Raw genomic sequence first — 18,093 nt, forward strand, 5'->3', positions numbered from 1 at the left:
AGCGAGTTTGTGGGTGGAATGTAAAGTGACTGGAATTTCTTCATAGACAATGCACCACATTGGCTTGTAAATGAGTCATAGATATCTGGAATTCTTCCAATTACCAACAAAAAGCTATCTTATTTTTCAGTCATAAGCACTGTAGTTACCTTTTTTGAATGAAGTGTAACCTAGTTGCACCGCTTTTTATTTTTTATTTGTTTTTATTAACATGTTGAATTCACAGTATCGATAAAGGTTTTACAAATTAGGATAGCTTGTCTGCCTGTCCTCTCACTACTCTCCCTTCTCCTGCAACAGTCTTCAGGATTTCACCTCCATGCTCAGACCTTAGCCCAGGGCTAAGCCCTTAGGCCACCAAGGCTTCCATTTCTCCCATCATATCATCTCTAGTATACTGTCAAGTATTGCGTGTTTGTAATGCTTTGGATTTCTTACCATGGGGGTGTCATGAGCTTTCTCCAACTCCATGTTCTTGTTGCCCTTTTATGCCAGGGACAAGCCCTACACTAGCCAAACAATCCAGTTTGTTTTCACAAAAGTGGAAGACGACAATCTACCATGTAGTATCTGCCATTTCACTTGCTTGAAGCTGCACTCTACTGTACCCTGCATTGAGGACCTGATAACTAGGAATGCTTTTGAAATGTATTTAACATTTGCTGCCATTTTCAACCCTCGCTAAGGTTTCCTAAGGTGTTTTTAGGAGGACTTTCAGAAAAATATATTGATCAGGAATAGAACGAGACCCTTGAATGACTGTTCCATTTTCACAAATACGTTTTGTTCAACTTAGTTTATTTTTATTTTTAAATTACATTTGAATGTTCAGCTCTTATTGCTCATTCGCTGTCTCGTTTTTATTCCAGGAAGTTCCCTCTGAAGCAGGGAGTGTCTGCATATAAAATGGTCTGCAGTTCTCTGCTTCATAGGTCAGAAGCTTGTTTATCTTGTCTCTGTGGCTACGCTCAGTCCCAACTAAATTGTTTGAACCTGTATGAGAAAAAAGCTCCATTTGGCACGCATCATCTTACACACCAGATAATCTTCATTTTCATTTGAACATCCCTCTACGTGTAGATTTCCCAGTTAATTTCTGTTTATGGCAAATGCTATTCAAAATCAAAGATGGCGAGAGAATTGGATTACTGCACGTTCTGGGGAACTATTTTTTTTTTTGCAGATTGAATTAGAAACTCTCAAAGTATCCATTTCAGGTAATTAGATATACATGTCAGTAGATTCATGACTTTTAATTTACATCATGTCCTGTAATAGGACTCTTTCGCACTTTATTTTTTATTTTTTTGTCAGAAAACGTGTACACACATACTCACCTACACACACTCACTCATCATGATGCAATAAAAGAAAAGTGAAAATTATAATTGGATGATCAAAGAAAGCAAAAAAAACGAGAAAACAATCATGCACAAATTTCGCTGCTTGAATGGGACTGCTAGCCAATGCTGGTTGGGATGCCTTTATTTACTGTCCAATTGTATACACTGTAGATGCCACCACCGTCTCCTCTTCTATGACCATGGGAGGCCCTCGCAGTGCTTTTCCCACCTCTTCCAGCTCCACCATGCACTCCAGTACTTCAGCCACCGACCACACCTCTGCTCATACCGGCATCGCCGCTCCAGACGAAGGTGTAAGTAGCAGAGCGGTGGCCGAGATGCTTGGCGCCGAGGGCGGGACTGGCAACAGTGGGAGTGCTGGTGGCGGCAGGGCTGGCGGCGAGAAAGGAGGAGGGGCTGGATCCCTAGGTGGAGGAGGAAGAGGGGGGGCATCCCAGGAGGCCCAGCAGCACCACCAGATGACCCCTCCAAGCGGCGGACGGTGCTGAACATCTCGCCTCCGCCCGAGGACCTGTTTGACGACAGCCGCATGTCCTGCCAGGAGGATCAGCTCCAGGACTCCGAGCAGAGCAACAGCATCTGGATGGATGACTCCGCCTCCAACTTCAGCATCGTCAGCTCCAGCTCCTACAACGACAACACAGAGGTGCCCCGGAAGTCCCGCAAGCGCACCCCCCGCCAACGACCCGGGCCCAAGCCTGCCTCGGCCGAGGAGGCCAGCATGGACGTGTTTGATGCAGACAGTGCCAAAGGGCCTCACTTTGTGCTCTCACAGCTGGGCTCAGACAGCAAGGCCTGTACCAAAGGAAGGTGGGTGCCCCTGGATCTCTTTTACAGTGAAATTAGCCCATCTATCTAGCCTACCATTTACTTCCTTTTAGTCTGCAGAGGTAACTTTCCTGTTCTTTTACATCTTTGAGATGGCTCTATGGACTTTGTGGTTAAGTTTCAGTTCTCAGTTTGAATCTTGTCTGGAGCACAGAATGGAAATACATTAAGAAAAGTTAAATGTCAGAGAAAGTGATTAATTAATTGAAAAACACTGATAGACTTGAAATTAGCAGCGGCCATTTACAACTACTATTGAATGGACATCTCAACAGAACTGTTCATTCTTTATCTTACCTGATTCTGAAGAGGTTTATCTAAATTTGCTCCATACTTATTCCCATTGTTAAGAGGTGTAAAACCACTATACCACAAGCGGAAATCATACCAAACCACTGGCTGAACATTTGTCTGTGCTTGAAGAAGAGCTGGCAGATCAGAGGCTAGGGAGGGGCAGGATACCACCGCACAAACAATGGTCAGCCATGGTGAATCACACTGAGCCTCTTTAAAAAGCGCTGAGAAAGCAGAGCAGATTAAATATACTGATAAATCTGAATCCCCTAAGAGGTTCTGATGGACCCTGCTTAGTAGTGGGCCTCCAAACTCTGCATTGCTCACTAGTGTCACTGGGAAACCATGGCAGCTATTTGGGGATCCCTCACTCGTCCCCTGCTGCTCTCTAGTTCCAAATACCCCCTATGCTCCACCATACACACATACTGACTGATTCTCACACACACACACACACACACACACACACACACACACACACACACACACACACAGATATTTGCTGGTGGGTTCACAGCTTGGCTGGAACTTTGATAGTAAGTGGATGGTCTCCAAGTCCTGTCAAGTTATCTTCCACTGAGAGGAAGCTTGGTGCCAACTGTGGAGCTGATCTTCCCTCCCCTTACATAAACGAACACAAGGTGGAGCGGAGAGGAGGCGTGGGGGGGGGTAAGGGTTGCTGCCACTGTCACCCAACACCAGGTTGTGCGGCCCTCAGTCCCCATTGATTACAAGGACACAGTTAGGGTTAGCAGGGGACAGTGCTGTGAAAGGAAACAATCCCCTGCATCAAATATAAGCAAGCGTATTGTAGTCAATGTTAGTGTTGCATGTTTCAATGTAGGTTGTTTAGGAGTTGTTGGGCTTACACAGTACCTAACCAGCCTGTCTTGCAGTTCGGCAGATGGCTCCCAAACAACCCATCAGAAAGGTGGGACCCTAGCGAGCCAGTTCCCTCAGAAGAGTGAGTGCAAGGAGCTGAAGATCCTGGTCCAGCCTGAGACCCAGCACAGAGCCCGCTACCTGACTGAGGGCAGCAGGGGGTCAGTGAAGGACCGCACTCAGCAGGGCTTCCCTACCCTAAAGGTACGCCTTAAACCAGCACCAGGACCAGGCTGTGGCCTCTAGGGCTTTTTGTGGACGGTCAGTGCCCCATACACGGGTCACTGTTTTGACTCTACCCTTTATCCCTTCATACTCATTGTTACAGAACACCTTACATTGGTTTAACATGCTTAAGTCAGCCTGTGACAGTCACCAAATCACTATGTAGAAACCTGTGTAAGAAGTGATGCAATGTATCGACCCCACGGTATTTTGTTTTTATGAAATAAGGTTTTCTAGCTAGATGTTCCAACGCACCTTGAAGGCAGCACTGGGTGGTAGAGCATGGCGCTTGCAATGCCAGGATAGTGGGTTGCATTCCCAGAAATGAATGACTAAATCGCTTTGGATAAATGTGCCTGCTAAATGCAATATATTATATAACCTACATAAAAACAACAGATTTTCCTGTCCACTGAGAAAAAAGAGGTAACTATCATTATTCTCTTGAAGTGATTACAATAGCAAATCATGACTTTATTTGCATTTCTTTGTCATATCTCTGTATCAACAATGCTATTCACAATGTATTGCATATTTCAGATGTTTTACTCTCAAAGTAGCCAGCAAAACAGGCAGTTGTGCAGGGACAGTTGTGTTGTCATGGAATTATCATCTTGCTAAGCAGAAAGCTGGCACTGTCTTTCATTTGTTCACTTTCGTACGTTATTTCACCTGCACCCTTTTGCTCTTGTGAAAACTATCACTTGCACAATACATTGAACGCTCAATTCTCTAGTGACTTACAAAAATAGGTAGAGTTGAGCTGTGTTATTTTATGATCTGACTTTTCTTTGTTTCCTTCTTGTCCTCAGCTGGAGGGTGTGAATGAGGCAGTGGTGCTGCAGGTGTTTGTGGGTAATGACGCTGGGCGTGTAAAGCCACATGGGTTCTACCAGGCCTGCAGGGTGACGGGGCGCAACACCACAGCCTGCAAGGAGGTGGACATCGAGGGCACCACTGTCATTGAAGTGTCCCTGGACCCCAGCAATAATATGACCCTGGCGTATGTATCTGCTTATTGCCATAGCTGTTGCAATTCTGTAAAATCACACATACTGGAGACTGCTCCTCTTAGTCATCCTCCAATGGGAGTGTGTTGGGGGCTGTTGCAGCTGCTGGGGCCTTGGTCAGCAGGCCTGCCTTCCAGTCTAATAGCTGTGATGTGTGTGTCTCTGCAGGGTGGACTGCGTGGGGATCCTAAAGCTGCGTAACGCTGATGTGGAAGCTCGTATTGGGGTGGCCGGCTCCAAAAAGAAGAGCACGCGTGCCAGGCTGGTGTTTCGGGTCAACATCCCCAGGCCGGACGGCTCGGTGCTCACGTTACAGACACCGTCGTCCCCCATCCTGTGCAGTGAGTGGCTTTAGGTTATTCGTAGCATTTGCTCACCGGTGTTCTCTCAGGAACTCTGTTGAGCTGAGAGGTGACGCACGTCACCAGGGGATTAGGGGGAGGGATAATAAATTCATTCAGGGGGTTGGTGGCCAGGAGGAAACTGAAGAGGAGCTTGGGGCAGAACAAGGATGTCAATAATGAAGTCTCCATTGGGAGACGTTACTGTCAAAATTCGACTGGATAGCCTTATGAGCATTTGTAATATAGGTTTGTTTTATTGTTTTCATCTCGTTTTTAAGTTTCAAGCTGAAGACTTGGACACTTTGAAGAGTTGATTCAGTCTAGAAGTTCCATTTCTAATGTGTTATGTATGCTTAGCAGATCATTTTCTAATTCAAGTACATTTTCAGAGACCATGTCTATAGACTCTCTTCAACTTCACGTGTTCCTCCCGTTGTGGGCATAGGGTGTGGCTGTGAGTGGCAAAAACAGGAAAGACTGCTCTGGGGTATAAGAAATTCTATTTGTCGGTGGTTTTAGAAGCAGAACTCCAAAAAAATGAGGGAGAGAAAGAAAGGGGGAAGAAAGAGGTGTGGACTTCTATTGTTTACAATGCCAGAGTGCAATCCGTCCAAGCGAAAATCTGGCCAGAAAATATCAAATCTAAATCTCCAGTGGCGTCTGTCTGTCTGTGTGTGTTGTGCTGTGGAGTGGAGTGGGGTGGTGAGAGTGAGGAAGGCCTGTGAAAACTGGGGAGGGAGCAGGAGTGGGAGGAGTCAGCTTGTTGTTTATAGAAACTTGGGCATTTCTATTTGCCTGTGAGAAAGGGGACTGCAAAGACCGTGTCAAGTTTACCTATATTCCAGTCATTTTACTGTCTTGTTAAGGATCATATACTGTAAAATAACAATCACATGCACCCCATTTTTTTCAACGCCAGCTCAGCTCACATTTTTCCTGGCAAAGCAATTAAGCACAATTACTATTTCACAAGATTACACGTGTGCCTTCCAAGAAATCACAAGGCACTCTTGAGCAATTGGTTTAAGCTTTTCTGTTGGCTTCCCCTGGTTCCTCTGAGAAGGCCAGCAGTTCTGTACTCGTAACAGAATATTAGTTAAAGAAGCTAGGTCAAGCAGAACTCCGAGCCTGACGGTCTGTTGGTGTCCTGTCTACAGCCCAGCCTGCAGGGGTGCCTGAGATTCTGAAGAAGTCCCTCCATAGTTGCTCGGCGAGGGGGGATGAGGAGGTCTTCATCATTGGGAAGAACTTCCTCAAGGACACCAAGGTCATATTCCAGGAAAATGTGTCAGGTAGGCAGGCCTACACAACCTATTATTGTCTGAAATCCATGTCCTTACAGTATATGAATAATGAATAACATTTATATTTATTCTTTGACCTACCATACTAATGAAACCGTTCATTGTTTTCCCCTAAGATGAGAAGTCTTGGAAGGCAGAGGCTGAAATTGACATGGAGCTGTTTCACCAGGTAAATAAGCTTATTCTCTGCTTATTGTGGTCCTAGAATGATTCATGCTAATGATTTAACGGGGTGATTAGATAACGACGGCCATTTGGGATTTGTAGGTTCAGATGTAATCATCTTAAATTGCTAATCACGCAGGGAGGTGAATGGCCTCATTGTTTTGTCACCTAATTACGGTGAGCCACAGTGGTAAGTGTGTCTCAACAGTCCTGCATAAACCTTTGCCCTTGGGAGCCAGAGGGTCAGAGCTTTGTTAGCTAAGCCTCAATCAGTTGTCTGAGCCCTGAGGTGTTAGATGTCTTTCACATGTTATTCACAATTTGTAACCAGGCAAACTATGTAAATCACCGCCACACCTTTACTAGTCAGCAACGTTAGAAAGGAGATGCGTGTTTGAACTAGTTAGTGACGTACGGAGTCTCCAGTTCATCGTCTGTGCCAGGATTATGTCCGTTGTGGCTATGTCTCTCTTTCAACTCTACATTGTCCTGACATCGCTTGATAATTTAATCAAAGTCATTTTGCGATTGCACATGTTTTAGACGGGATGTTGACACGTTTATCACATGACTTGATGTATGTAATTAGAAGACTGGGGCTACTGTACATTTTTGTTTACTAAGTGGATTTGTCTGTTATGCGTTTCCCCTCAGAATCACTTGATTGTGAAGGTTCCTCCATACCAGAACCCAGCCATTGTGTCTGCGGTGTGTGTGGGGATCTACGTGGTGACCAATGCTGGCCGATCCCACGACGTGCAGCCTTTTACATACACTCCAGAACCAGGTCTGTGATAAGTCCATGAACAAAACTTATTTTTTTACACCTCCTGCGCCACATTAAGACCAAAACAACATTTCCTCAGAGCATGTCTTCAGCCAGTGTAAATTACAAACATTACCCTACCACCACTACTGGATTAGGTGGATATATCCTCTAGCCTGCTCTAAATTTACCATTTCAGTCCTTGGTACAGGAAGCCATGTCCACTCGAGAACAGGGGGGTATTTGTCTCCTCCTTTTTCTCTCACATCACTTCCAGTCGTTAAAACGTCCTTTGGGCACAGTGGCACGAACTATCAATGAGCGAGCAGGAAGTGACAGAGAAAGGAACTAAAACAATGAAACAAAACATGGAAGTGTAGATGATCCATCTAAAAAAAAAATACCCTTCTAAATACAGTATGTACTAAACATGATACCGCCCCATACTGCCCAATAGGGCAGCGCCCCTATACAAAACAGTCAAGTCATACAGATCTATTCCTTATTGTTTTTCACTCTATACAGTAACATTTCATATACAAAAATTTTATATGAAAACCTGACATGCAGACGATGGAGAATGAGACTGGGTATGAAGAATAAGTTAATCTGATTTGCATGTCCATAACTCAACCTACTTATCTGTGTACGTCTCAGTGGACATATCTGTGAAGAAAGAAGTTCCATCTCCAGGCAAGCCCTGCCCCTTTGATCAACGGATGAAAGGTATAGTATATCTCTACCATGCTGTACATGCTGTATCGTGTGTTCTTGTTTGTAATGCGTGTGTGTGTGTGTGTGTGTGTGTGTGTGGGTGGGGGTCAATGTACTCCTGTATCTTGGCTTTCAGTATGTCAACATTTTAACATTGTCATTCACGCACCTACAGTAATTGATGGTGCCTTGATGCCCCCAATGTTGCCTCTTGTGAAGAGAGAAGAGGTCACTCCAATGGAGGTCTCCAGCAACCTCCCTTCTGCTGGCATTTTCAAGGTAAAAGCTCTATAAATGCATTCCCAGCCTTGGCTGTGATAATGCCTCATTAAATGGTAGAATCATATCCATATGAACCATATCGATCTTTCTCCCAATATATATAAAAAACTAGCAGGTGTCATCTGTTTTTTGTATTCTCAGCGAACCCCCGATGTCATGTGTTCGGTCCAGCAGACGCTGGACATGAGTTCCAACCTTCCCCCCAACAACAGCCCGTTCTCCAACTCCTTGCCGCGGCCTGCCAAGGACCCTGCCGAATCCCAAACAGCAGTCTTCAACAGTGCAGAGGCCCTGAGCACCATACAGAAGCAGGACATCGCTCCCACCAACTCCTTCCCGTGCCTGCAGACTCTCTACTCCAACCTGGGCCTCAGCAGTTCCTCCTGGAGCCCAGAGAGGGGCTGGGGCAGGACAGGGCCGGCAACAACGCTGGGGCGGTAGGGAGGCTCAGTCAACAAGTGGAGGCCCCTCAACCTGCCCCCCAGCAGCACCAGCTGCCCATATTCCCCCCAGACGAGGTGGCCCAACTGGAACAAGCAGTGAGACAACTGCAGGCCAAAGGGTACTGCAGCCAGCAGCAACAGCGACAACAGCAACAGATTCAGCAGCAACAAATTCAGCAACAACAGCAGCAACAAATTCAGCAACAACAGCAGCAACAAATTCAGCAACAACAGCAGCAACAAATTCAGCAACAGCAACTACAGCAACAACAGATTCAACATCAACAAATTCAGCAACAACAGCAAATTCAACAGCAACAAATTCAACAGCAACAAATTCAACACCAGCAGCAGCAACAACAAGTGTTGGAGAACCTGCAGCAGCAGCTGTTTCAGTCACAGATGCCCATGCAATGTGGCATATTCCAGGGCGGTTCTCGAGGTGAGAACACTGAACAGCAGGGTTCCCAGCAGGGCATGGTGCAGAACCATGGTTCCCTCTTTCAGCAGGCCCAACAACAGCAGCAGCAACAACAACAACAACAGAAACAGCAGCAGCAAGCAGCACTCTTTCAGCAAGCCAATGAGATCCTCTCTATTCAGACCAACTTCCTCCATCAGACCCCTTCTCATCCCTCTCCACCCCTCTTTCATAACCCCAGCCCCCTGGCTGAGGCACAGGACCCACAGGGGGCACTGTTCCACACTCAGAAGGCCTCTCCCACCCAGGAGCAGGTCCAGGCAACCCTCTTCCAGAACACCCTGACAGTGTTGAGTAGGACCAGCCTCTCCCCAGAGCAGCCCCCCTCTCCCGCCAACCTGTTCCTCCCCCAGAGTACCCTGCCCGGGCAGCTCTCCTCTAGCGGTAGCCAGCAGCAGCTGGCCTTCCTCAGTGCCCTGCAGACCTCTGCCACTGAGCCTCAGTCAGTGTTCCAGGCTCAGACCCAGCTTTCCCCCATCCAGCAGGGAACCCCCATGGAGCAGCAGCAGCCATCCCAGCCCCAGCCTCAGCCACCTCAGCAGAACTCCATGTTTCAGAACATCTCCCTCATCCACCTGCAAACACTCTCTCAGACCCAGCAGCAGCAGGCCAGCCTACTGTTTTGCAGCAACCCCCTCTCCACTCCAGAGCAGGCCCCCAGTCTGCTGTTCAGCGGCCAGGGCCAGATACCCCCCATGAGCAGCAGCAGCCTGAACTCTCAGGAGCCCCAAAACCCCTCCATGCTGTTCTCTCAGGCCAGCATGGTGACAGTTAGCCAGCAGGAATCCTCAGAGCCCATGGCCTTCCAGGACCAGAGCCAGGTGGTGGGGAACACCTCAGAGCCTCGCCAGCAGGGCCTGTTCCAAGAGCAGCAGCCCATGCAACTGATCACCAGCTCCAACAACGGCCCAGAGCAGCCCGTCTCCTCTTTATGCCCCAATCCAACATGGCTGCCCTGCAGGGTTGCATGGCTGCCCAGGAGCTCCGCAGACGGGCATCTTCAGCACCCAGAATGGGGTGGCAGGCCTGCAGACCACCACCTCCTCCCCTGTGCAGCAGCCAGGGTCTCTGTTCCAGACAGCAGTCAGTGGGACCCTCAACCAGCCCAGCGAGGCCCAGCAGCCAGGCCTCTTCCTCTTGGGATTCAGAATGGTAAGGATTCATGATTAAGATTTCTGTTCTTTTATCAAATGTCAGCTTTTTTAATATGCTCCAGTAAACAGTATGCCATTGTTTGGTTTTCGATAACATTTAACATTTCATGTGGCATGTAGTCAGTGACTACCCCTTTCTTCCCCATACAGAGTGTGGCCAGCTGATAACCTCTCCTGGAACCACTCTGTCTGATCAGATCATTGCCATCAGTCAGTCTGGTCAGAACCAGAGAGAGCGAGGCCCAGATCCAGTCGCTGCTCAACCAGTCCATGTCTGAGTCAGGGAGCATGCAGAACAGCATGACCGCCTCCCAGAACATGGAGAAGATAGATGACCTGCTTGTCAGCCTGCAGGAGCAGGGCAACAACCTCACTCGCTCCTACTAGGCCTACTATAGGTTTCAGGTGAATGCTCATCTCTATATAAACATTTTAAAAGTTTGGTTTAACAATGTGTTTAAAACGGTTGTACTTTTGTTGTTCAGTTGAAACGTTTTGATGGTATCTCAGAAAGCAGGATTAACCATTTTGAAGTTCAAAGTTTAATCACTGACTACTGTTTACATGCTCCTATGTCTTTAAACATGTAATTGCCCCTCCCTTTAGGAGCCCGAAGACCCCCAGTGTGGACCCCCATTACAGACGGCAGAAGACCCCCAGTGTGGACCCCCATTACAGACGGCAGAAGACCCCAGTGTGGACCCCCATTACAGACGGCAGAAGACCCCAGTGTGGACCCCCATTACAGACGGCAGAAGACCCCAGTGTGGACCCCCATTACAGACGGCAGAAGACCCCAGTGTGGACCCCCATTACAGACGGCAGAAGACCCCAGTGTGGACCCCCATTACAGACGGCAGAAGACCCCAGTGTGGACCCCCATTACAGACGGCAGAAGACCCCCGGTGTGGACCCCCATTACAGATGGCAGAAGACCCCCAGTGTGGACCCCCATTACAGACGGCAGAAGACCCCAGTGTGGACCCCCATTGCAGATGGCAGAAGACCCCGGTGTGGACCCCCATTACAGATGGCAGAAGAATGGAAACAAATTCAACAGTGGGCTCCTGTCCAAACTCCAAGTTACATGTAAGCCTCAGCGGCCTTCTTCTCCAAGGACAGTCTTCATGTGTAGATGCTCCACAGTGGCGCCGAGCGGGGTACCAGTCCGCCACTGCATCTAAACCTGGACCTCAAAATAGGACATAGGTTGTAGTCACCCCACAACTGCAGTGTGGTCAATGTATCTCACAGCTAGTCGCTCCAGCTGTTATTGAAACATGACACTATGTAATGTTTGGCTAACTCATCAGTTCTCAGAGCAGCACTTTGTGGTGTGGTTTTATAAGGATGGTGGTGGAAGCTAGCGCAGCATTCGGTCTTCTCCAGGACCAGAGTGTGGGCTCACAATTGTTTATAACGCATTGTTGTCCTTTTTATACGATATTAAAAGTATTTTAGGAAATAGCAAAAGAAAGTATACAATTTGTGAAAAACAAACCTTTGTAAGATATTTTGACATGAATTCTTTCAGCACTTTACGATGCTTTCCTTTGTGACCATTTCCTCATTAAGTTGGCCCATGCATTAACTCGTCAGCTATTTATCTCTCCTGCTGTTTACTGGATGTACAGCTCGACTACTTTATTATTCCTGCATGTGTGTTGAGTTATGGCTTTAGTTTTTTATTGCTCCTTTCATGAAACACCCGTTTATCTTATTGGCAGCCATCTTCCCATTACCCATTCCTGAGAATAACTCCAACTATTTGAGTATTACACCATGGATTTCTTTCCCTGATTAGACTCTGAGTACGAGAGATGCTCTAGATTAGGGTCAATGTGGATCAGAAAAAAATAAATAATCCAGCCGTTAAATCATTCATTTCCAGTCTACATAATTAAATAATAGGCCTACAGTTTGAATAAATCATAACCATATATGCGTACCATATACCAGTGCGCACGGTTGTCTGATTGATGTAATTAAAGAGTATATTGTTATTTGTATCATTCTATGGCAAGTGTAGATAATGTGTTGTTTTTGTAGTGATGTCTCCATGGCAGATGTTTGTATTAGCTCACGTCTGGCACGCACGAACTAGACTTATCTATAGATCAGAGAGGAGTTTTCCGTATGTTTGTCTTACTGTAAAAATACCAACTCTCTTGCCTACAGTGGGCCACCCCAGGACCTGAGTCAAGGCCTCAAGTCACAGCCTCCTTTTTCATCTTCATGAATGGCCAGTTTTATGGCTCATATTGATTGGTGTGTTCATATTTGTCGTTTGAGACTAGCCATGTTTTGACAGGAGAAAATGGTGAAAGTGACTGGAGCAGTTATTTGTTTTGCCTTGACCATGAATGGTGGTTTGTAGTTGGATTATTAGTGTCAGGTGTGATATACAGATGTAGGATCTTAATTTGATCACTCTTTTGTTGCTGAGAATTTTCCTGCACCGCAAGAAATACAAACTTGTAGTTTTCTTATATGTATATATTTTGTACTTTTTACCCCCAATTTCGTGATATCCAATTGGTAGTTGGTCTTGTACCATCGCTGCAACTCCTGTACGAACTCGGGGAGAGGTGAAGGTCGAGAGCCATGCGTCCTCCGAAACTTGACCCTGCCAAGCCGCACTGCTTCTTGACACACTGCTCGCTTGACCCGGAAGCCAGCCGCACCAATGTGTCGGAGGACACACTGTACAGCTGGCGACCAAAGTCAGCGTGCATGCGCCCCGGCCCGCCACAGGAGTCGCTAGGCGCGATGGGACAAGGACATTGTGCTCCGCATCATGGTTATTCCCAGTCATGGCCAGCTGTGACACAGCCTGGGATCGAACCCGGGTCTGTAGTGACACCTCAAGCGCTGCAGAGCTGCGCCTCTCAGGAGGCATGTGTATTTGAGTTTTGAAAAGGTTTCTAAAGTTTGTATTTTCGACTTTGAAATTTCAGACTTGATTTACCCTAATGAAAAATGCATCAACCCCTACAAAAATGTCCATTAATTATAATCCACAGAATAATTCACATTTCCTTTTGCTGCAGGATTATTTTCTGCTGTAGCAAACTGGTTCAATATAAGATCCCACACCTGTACTGCTGCCAAACTGGTTTGTGCTTTTATTCTTTACATGTGAGTATTGGGCTGAAGTGGAGCCAACAGTAAGATTGTGTCTTGTTTTTAGTCTGAATCTGAGTATACGCATGAACAAGGGCTGGTCTCTGATGACAACAAGAACAGCTTAGTTGAGTGCCTCCATCATTCTCTCTTATTGTTGTTGTCTGTTAGTGTGTTTTCTTAACATCATTACCTTTTTATTCACTTTAAAAACAAGCAGATTTTTAAAATGGAGAGTATTTAAATTATTTTTAGTAATGTGATTGGTGGGGCTCCATATTCCCCATCCCAGAGCTTGAGCTGTGTTCTTTTAGATATTTAAAGGGACCCTACTCATGAAGAATGAACCGTTAAGTTGCTTTAGAGAAAAGAGCTGTCTGTGATTGGCTTTCTTCAACTCTTGTGAAAAACTAGTACTTTTGTTTCCAATAGTCATGAGTATTTATGTGAATTTTTATAAGATTTACAAATATTTTATCATATCTTTTACTGGTGTAGTTCTAATACATATTTTCAGAAATCATATCTAATTTATTTGTTATTTTTTTGTCTTAGATATTGTGTCCACAATCATCTTTGTCCAATAAATGACTTGATGTACAAGTTTGGTTCTGATTTAACTCCGTAATTGTATTAATATTAGTTATGTGGTTGGCCCCTTCCCCACCTGTTGAAACTGTAATTGGCAGTGTTCTTGTGTGACATATCTGTCAGTGCAGCTTATCTTCTCCTTCTGAGGACAGGGATACAACTGCTGGTTGAGGGAGTTCAAATGTACCATGTACACTACGGTCACATGTACTTTCCTGTGCATTGTTTTCCTCCTTAGATATAGATTTCTGTTCATATGCCCAGGTTGAGATCAATTGTACAGTATGTTGTCCCAAGCTGATGATTTTAAGTCAAACCCTTGTGATATAATTTGTGAAACATTGAACCTGTACTGTCACATCTACAACTTATTTCACCTCTTGAATAAGGAGAAAGTGGTAGGAAGTTATTGGACAACTATGCCAGTTATAAAGCCATACAGACAGGTTAAACAGCATCTATTAAATATTTGTTAATAGGGTTTACAAAAAACTCAAAACGCAGAATGTGTTTGTTACCTCAACAGGCAGGTTGCTTCAATCAGGCCACCTTACTCAACGTGGACCAATTACAATGATAAAGTACATTCTTTATATATAGTATACATACAATATTTTGGCAGCAGCATGTTAATGTTTTTGTGTTATGAATACACAATAAGCATATTGAGGGAAAAAAATACCTATTTTCAAATGTAACCAATGAATATCCCAAATAGTTTGAGCTTTGACAAAAAGAGGGCTATTTGGTTCTGAGAAAACTACATGTTTTACATTGATGACGACATGAGTCTTTGTAATGAGTGGCGCTATACGTTATTGTGCCGGTTAAAGGTTCCATTTACTGAAGACCTGAAAATAAACTACGTTTCCTACTCAACCAATGACTACAGAAATGCAGAGGTCACCTTGAAAGTTATATTTTTTACCATATTTGCACCCAGACTAACCAATGATTTATGACATCACAGTGTACAGCAAATATATTTTAGAGTATTGCTCAGTACATTGGATGATATACTTGTGCCTTGACAAACTTTTATAGTAGAGACCAGATTTATCTTGTACCAGTGTTGCCTGATTTATTCACCGCTGTGACACTATTGTCAGTGGTTATTAGTCCTTGATAACTAGTATCTTCCAAGCCATACGACTTGTGTGCTTCAAATGCCGTACAGAGATGAGTGACCAGATAAATGTATAGTGTTGTGCATCTGATTTTATTTTCACGAAAATGTTAATTGCATTTGTTGTTTAACGTCGTTGCAATTGAAGTTTTGTCTCAAACTGCTATGCAGCTTGATTCAATATAAATGTATATCTGTTACTTTTTAATATAGATTTGATCTATCTAGCCACTCTTGATTGTTCATTGCAAAGGGAAACTATAACGAAATATTGTAATTCTGTTAATTATTTATGTAGCTTTTGAAATAGTATTGATACTGTGTGCCACGGGGATTTATTTTTATGATTGGGCTTATGTCAGATCAAGACGAACACAAATTTCACCTAATTCAAACCAACTTTTCATTCAAAATTTTTATCATGGGTGTTGTTTATATTGTAATTGTCATCAGTTAGTCTGTTCACACACTTCTGTTTGTGTCCCCTTAACCTGTCAGGCTTTGGTTTGATGAAGAAAGTCACTTTATTTCCATGAGGGGTTTTTTTTCTGCTGGGGATAGTAGTGAACCTGTTGAGAGCATTGACAGGTTATAGGTATGGGGACTGCATATCACCTATGTGTTTTTAGCTACCATGTGAACAACCGTGAAATATTACCTTTGAAAAAAATGAATCGATATAAATGTATTTTTGCTTTTGTTGGGGCATTTGTATACTCTTGCAATTATATTTATGTAAACCTGCTGGTATCTATATTAATAAAGATAGATGATATGTTTTCCTTTGTCAAGTTAATTTCCACACCCTCTGATGTTTGGTTTTGGTGAGATTTTTGTATTGATCAACTTTTGTTTTTGCTCAGGAGAGACACAAAGAATTAACCATACCGTGAAAGCACGTGAATTGAATTACGTTTGAAGAGTAACATAACTAATCATCAATCAAATTTTTTATTGATTTATTTTACCTTTATTTAACCAGGTAGGCAAGTTGAGAACAAGTTCTCATTTACAATTGCGACCTGGCCAAGATAAAGCAAAGCAGTTCGACAGATACAACGACACAGAGTTACACATGGAGTAAAACAAACATACAGTCAATAATACAGTATAAACAAGTCTATATACAAAATGCATCATGGCCTTACCCTAGTTGTCCATCTGAAACATGTTTTAACATAAAGAAAGGAGGAGAGCGAGGGAAGTAAAAAAGGGAAAACATGCTTGCATGCTCAGAAACCAGATGAATATGGTCACATATTCACATGTATTTTAATATTGTGATTAGAGGTTAATAATTAGTAAATGACCTGTGTTCTTCAATGACAATCTGCGGTAAGCAGTCATTTTAAATAAGAATTTGTTCTTAACTGACTTGCCTAGTTAAATTAAAGGTTAAATAAATAAAACATGTATATAAAATGAAGACCACCCACAACAAAATAAACCCCTATGATCCCCCTGGTGGTCTGAGTGCAGTACTACTTTTGCGCAGTGTCTTCTGTGACTGATCCTCTCGAATACGCTGAGATGTCCTTGCGTACAATTCGACGTCAATATTTGTGTACGTGCGTTGATCTCGCTTGGAGAGGGTTGAGGGCCAGGATAGAAGTAATGTGGTGTGGGGAATTGGATGGGTGGAAATTGCCAAGTGATGGAAAATCTGATAGAGATGAAAGATAGGTATGCCTGAATGATGGCTGAGGGACCAGGATTGATGTAGCCACAGGTATCTAGTGTGATGGCAGAAATCTTGTGAGTGGGAGGTATGGGAGGAGTTGACAGTAGGGAGTGATCATTACCCCATACTATGTACAGTAGGTCGAAGGGGGGAGGAGGTATCAGTGCATGGAGTAGACGGGTGAGTGTTTGGAAGGGCAAAGTGGTGTCAGTGGAAGGAGTAGACCGGTGGGTGTTTGGCAGGGCAAAGTGGGATCAGGTGTCAGTGAATGGAGAAGAAAGGTGGGGGTTTGGAAGTGCAAAGTGGGATCAGTTTCAGGAGCTGAGTGAGCAGGTGATTGCTCGGGTGGATATGACGGATGTGTGGATAAACATGAATATGTTGAGTGGGGCAACTACTGAGGCTGGGATTCAGGAGGAAGAAAAATGAGGAGGAAATCAGTCCCATGGTGGACGGAGGAGTATCAGGGCAATGGTGAGGAGTAGAAACAGGGCATTTAGAGTACTGAAAAGGACGCATGACTTCCAACATCTGATTTAATATAAGCAGGCCCTGGTGAGAGAACTATCCGTTAGGCAAGAGGTCAGGTTGGTGTCGGTTCTGTGACACCATTGGAAGGGCGACACCTGTGGGAGAGTGAGGTTAGAAGGAGTGAAATTATCCAGTGTTGGCAGTGAGAGGATACAGATGAAAGGCAGGAATGATGGTCAACGTTTGTCAAGTGCATAGCTCGGCAAATCTTGTCAGAGAGAGAGGAGAAGAACAGATAGGAGGACGTGTAAATGATGCGTTGAATGCACCATGGCAGAGGTGAAAGGGCAATAGGCAAGGCTGGGTTATCTTCACCTGGGAAAGATGAGGTGTGCTATCTTATGTTTGCCCATCTTAGTGATGTACAACATCCTGATTGGTGTTGTACAACAGAGTGTGGGAGGAGGGGAACCTCCAGGCAGCTGGAAGTAGGCAGTAGTGGTACCAATCCAGAAGCCCGGGAAAAACCCAGTGAGGCCAACAAGCTATCAGCCAATAGCTTTAACATCACGTGTGAAAGATTATGGAACGTATGATTACAGCGAGGCTAACTTACTTCCTGGAGAGCAAGGGGCTAGTATCGCCACATCAGAGTGGGTTCAGGAAGTGGCCGGGGAACTATGGACCCAGTGCTCTGCTTAGAATCAGAGGTCAGGAAGGATCAGGTGAACAAGGAGAATGTTGTAGCTGTCTTTTTTGATGTGGAGAAGGCGTATAATATGATGTGGAAGGAGGGGTTGTTAATCAAGCTTGACATTATGGGGGGAGGAGGAAGAACGTACAAC

At 44.8% G+C, this 18,093-nt stretch overlaps 1 pseudogene; it reads left to right on the forward strand.

Annotated features, from left to right (window-relative positions):
- LOC121847846 overlaps nt 1-11,033 on the forward strand; it is a 58,544-nt pseudogene extending 47,511 nt beyond the window's left edge.
- The last annotated feature ends 7,060 nt before the right edge of the window (nt 11,034-18,093 follow it).

The sequence above is a fragment of the Oncorhynchus tshawytscha genome, linkage group LG12 (assembly GCF_018296145.1).
Source record: "Oncorhynchus tshawytscha isolate Ot180627B linkage group LG12, Otsh_v2.0, whole genome shotgun sequence".
In the NCBI taxonomy this organism is placed as follows: Eukaryota; Metazoa; Chordata; class Actinopteri; order Salmoniformes; family Salmonidae; genus Oncorhynchus; species Oncorhynchus tshawytscha.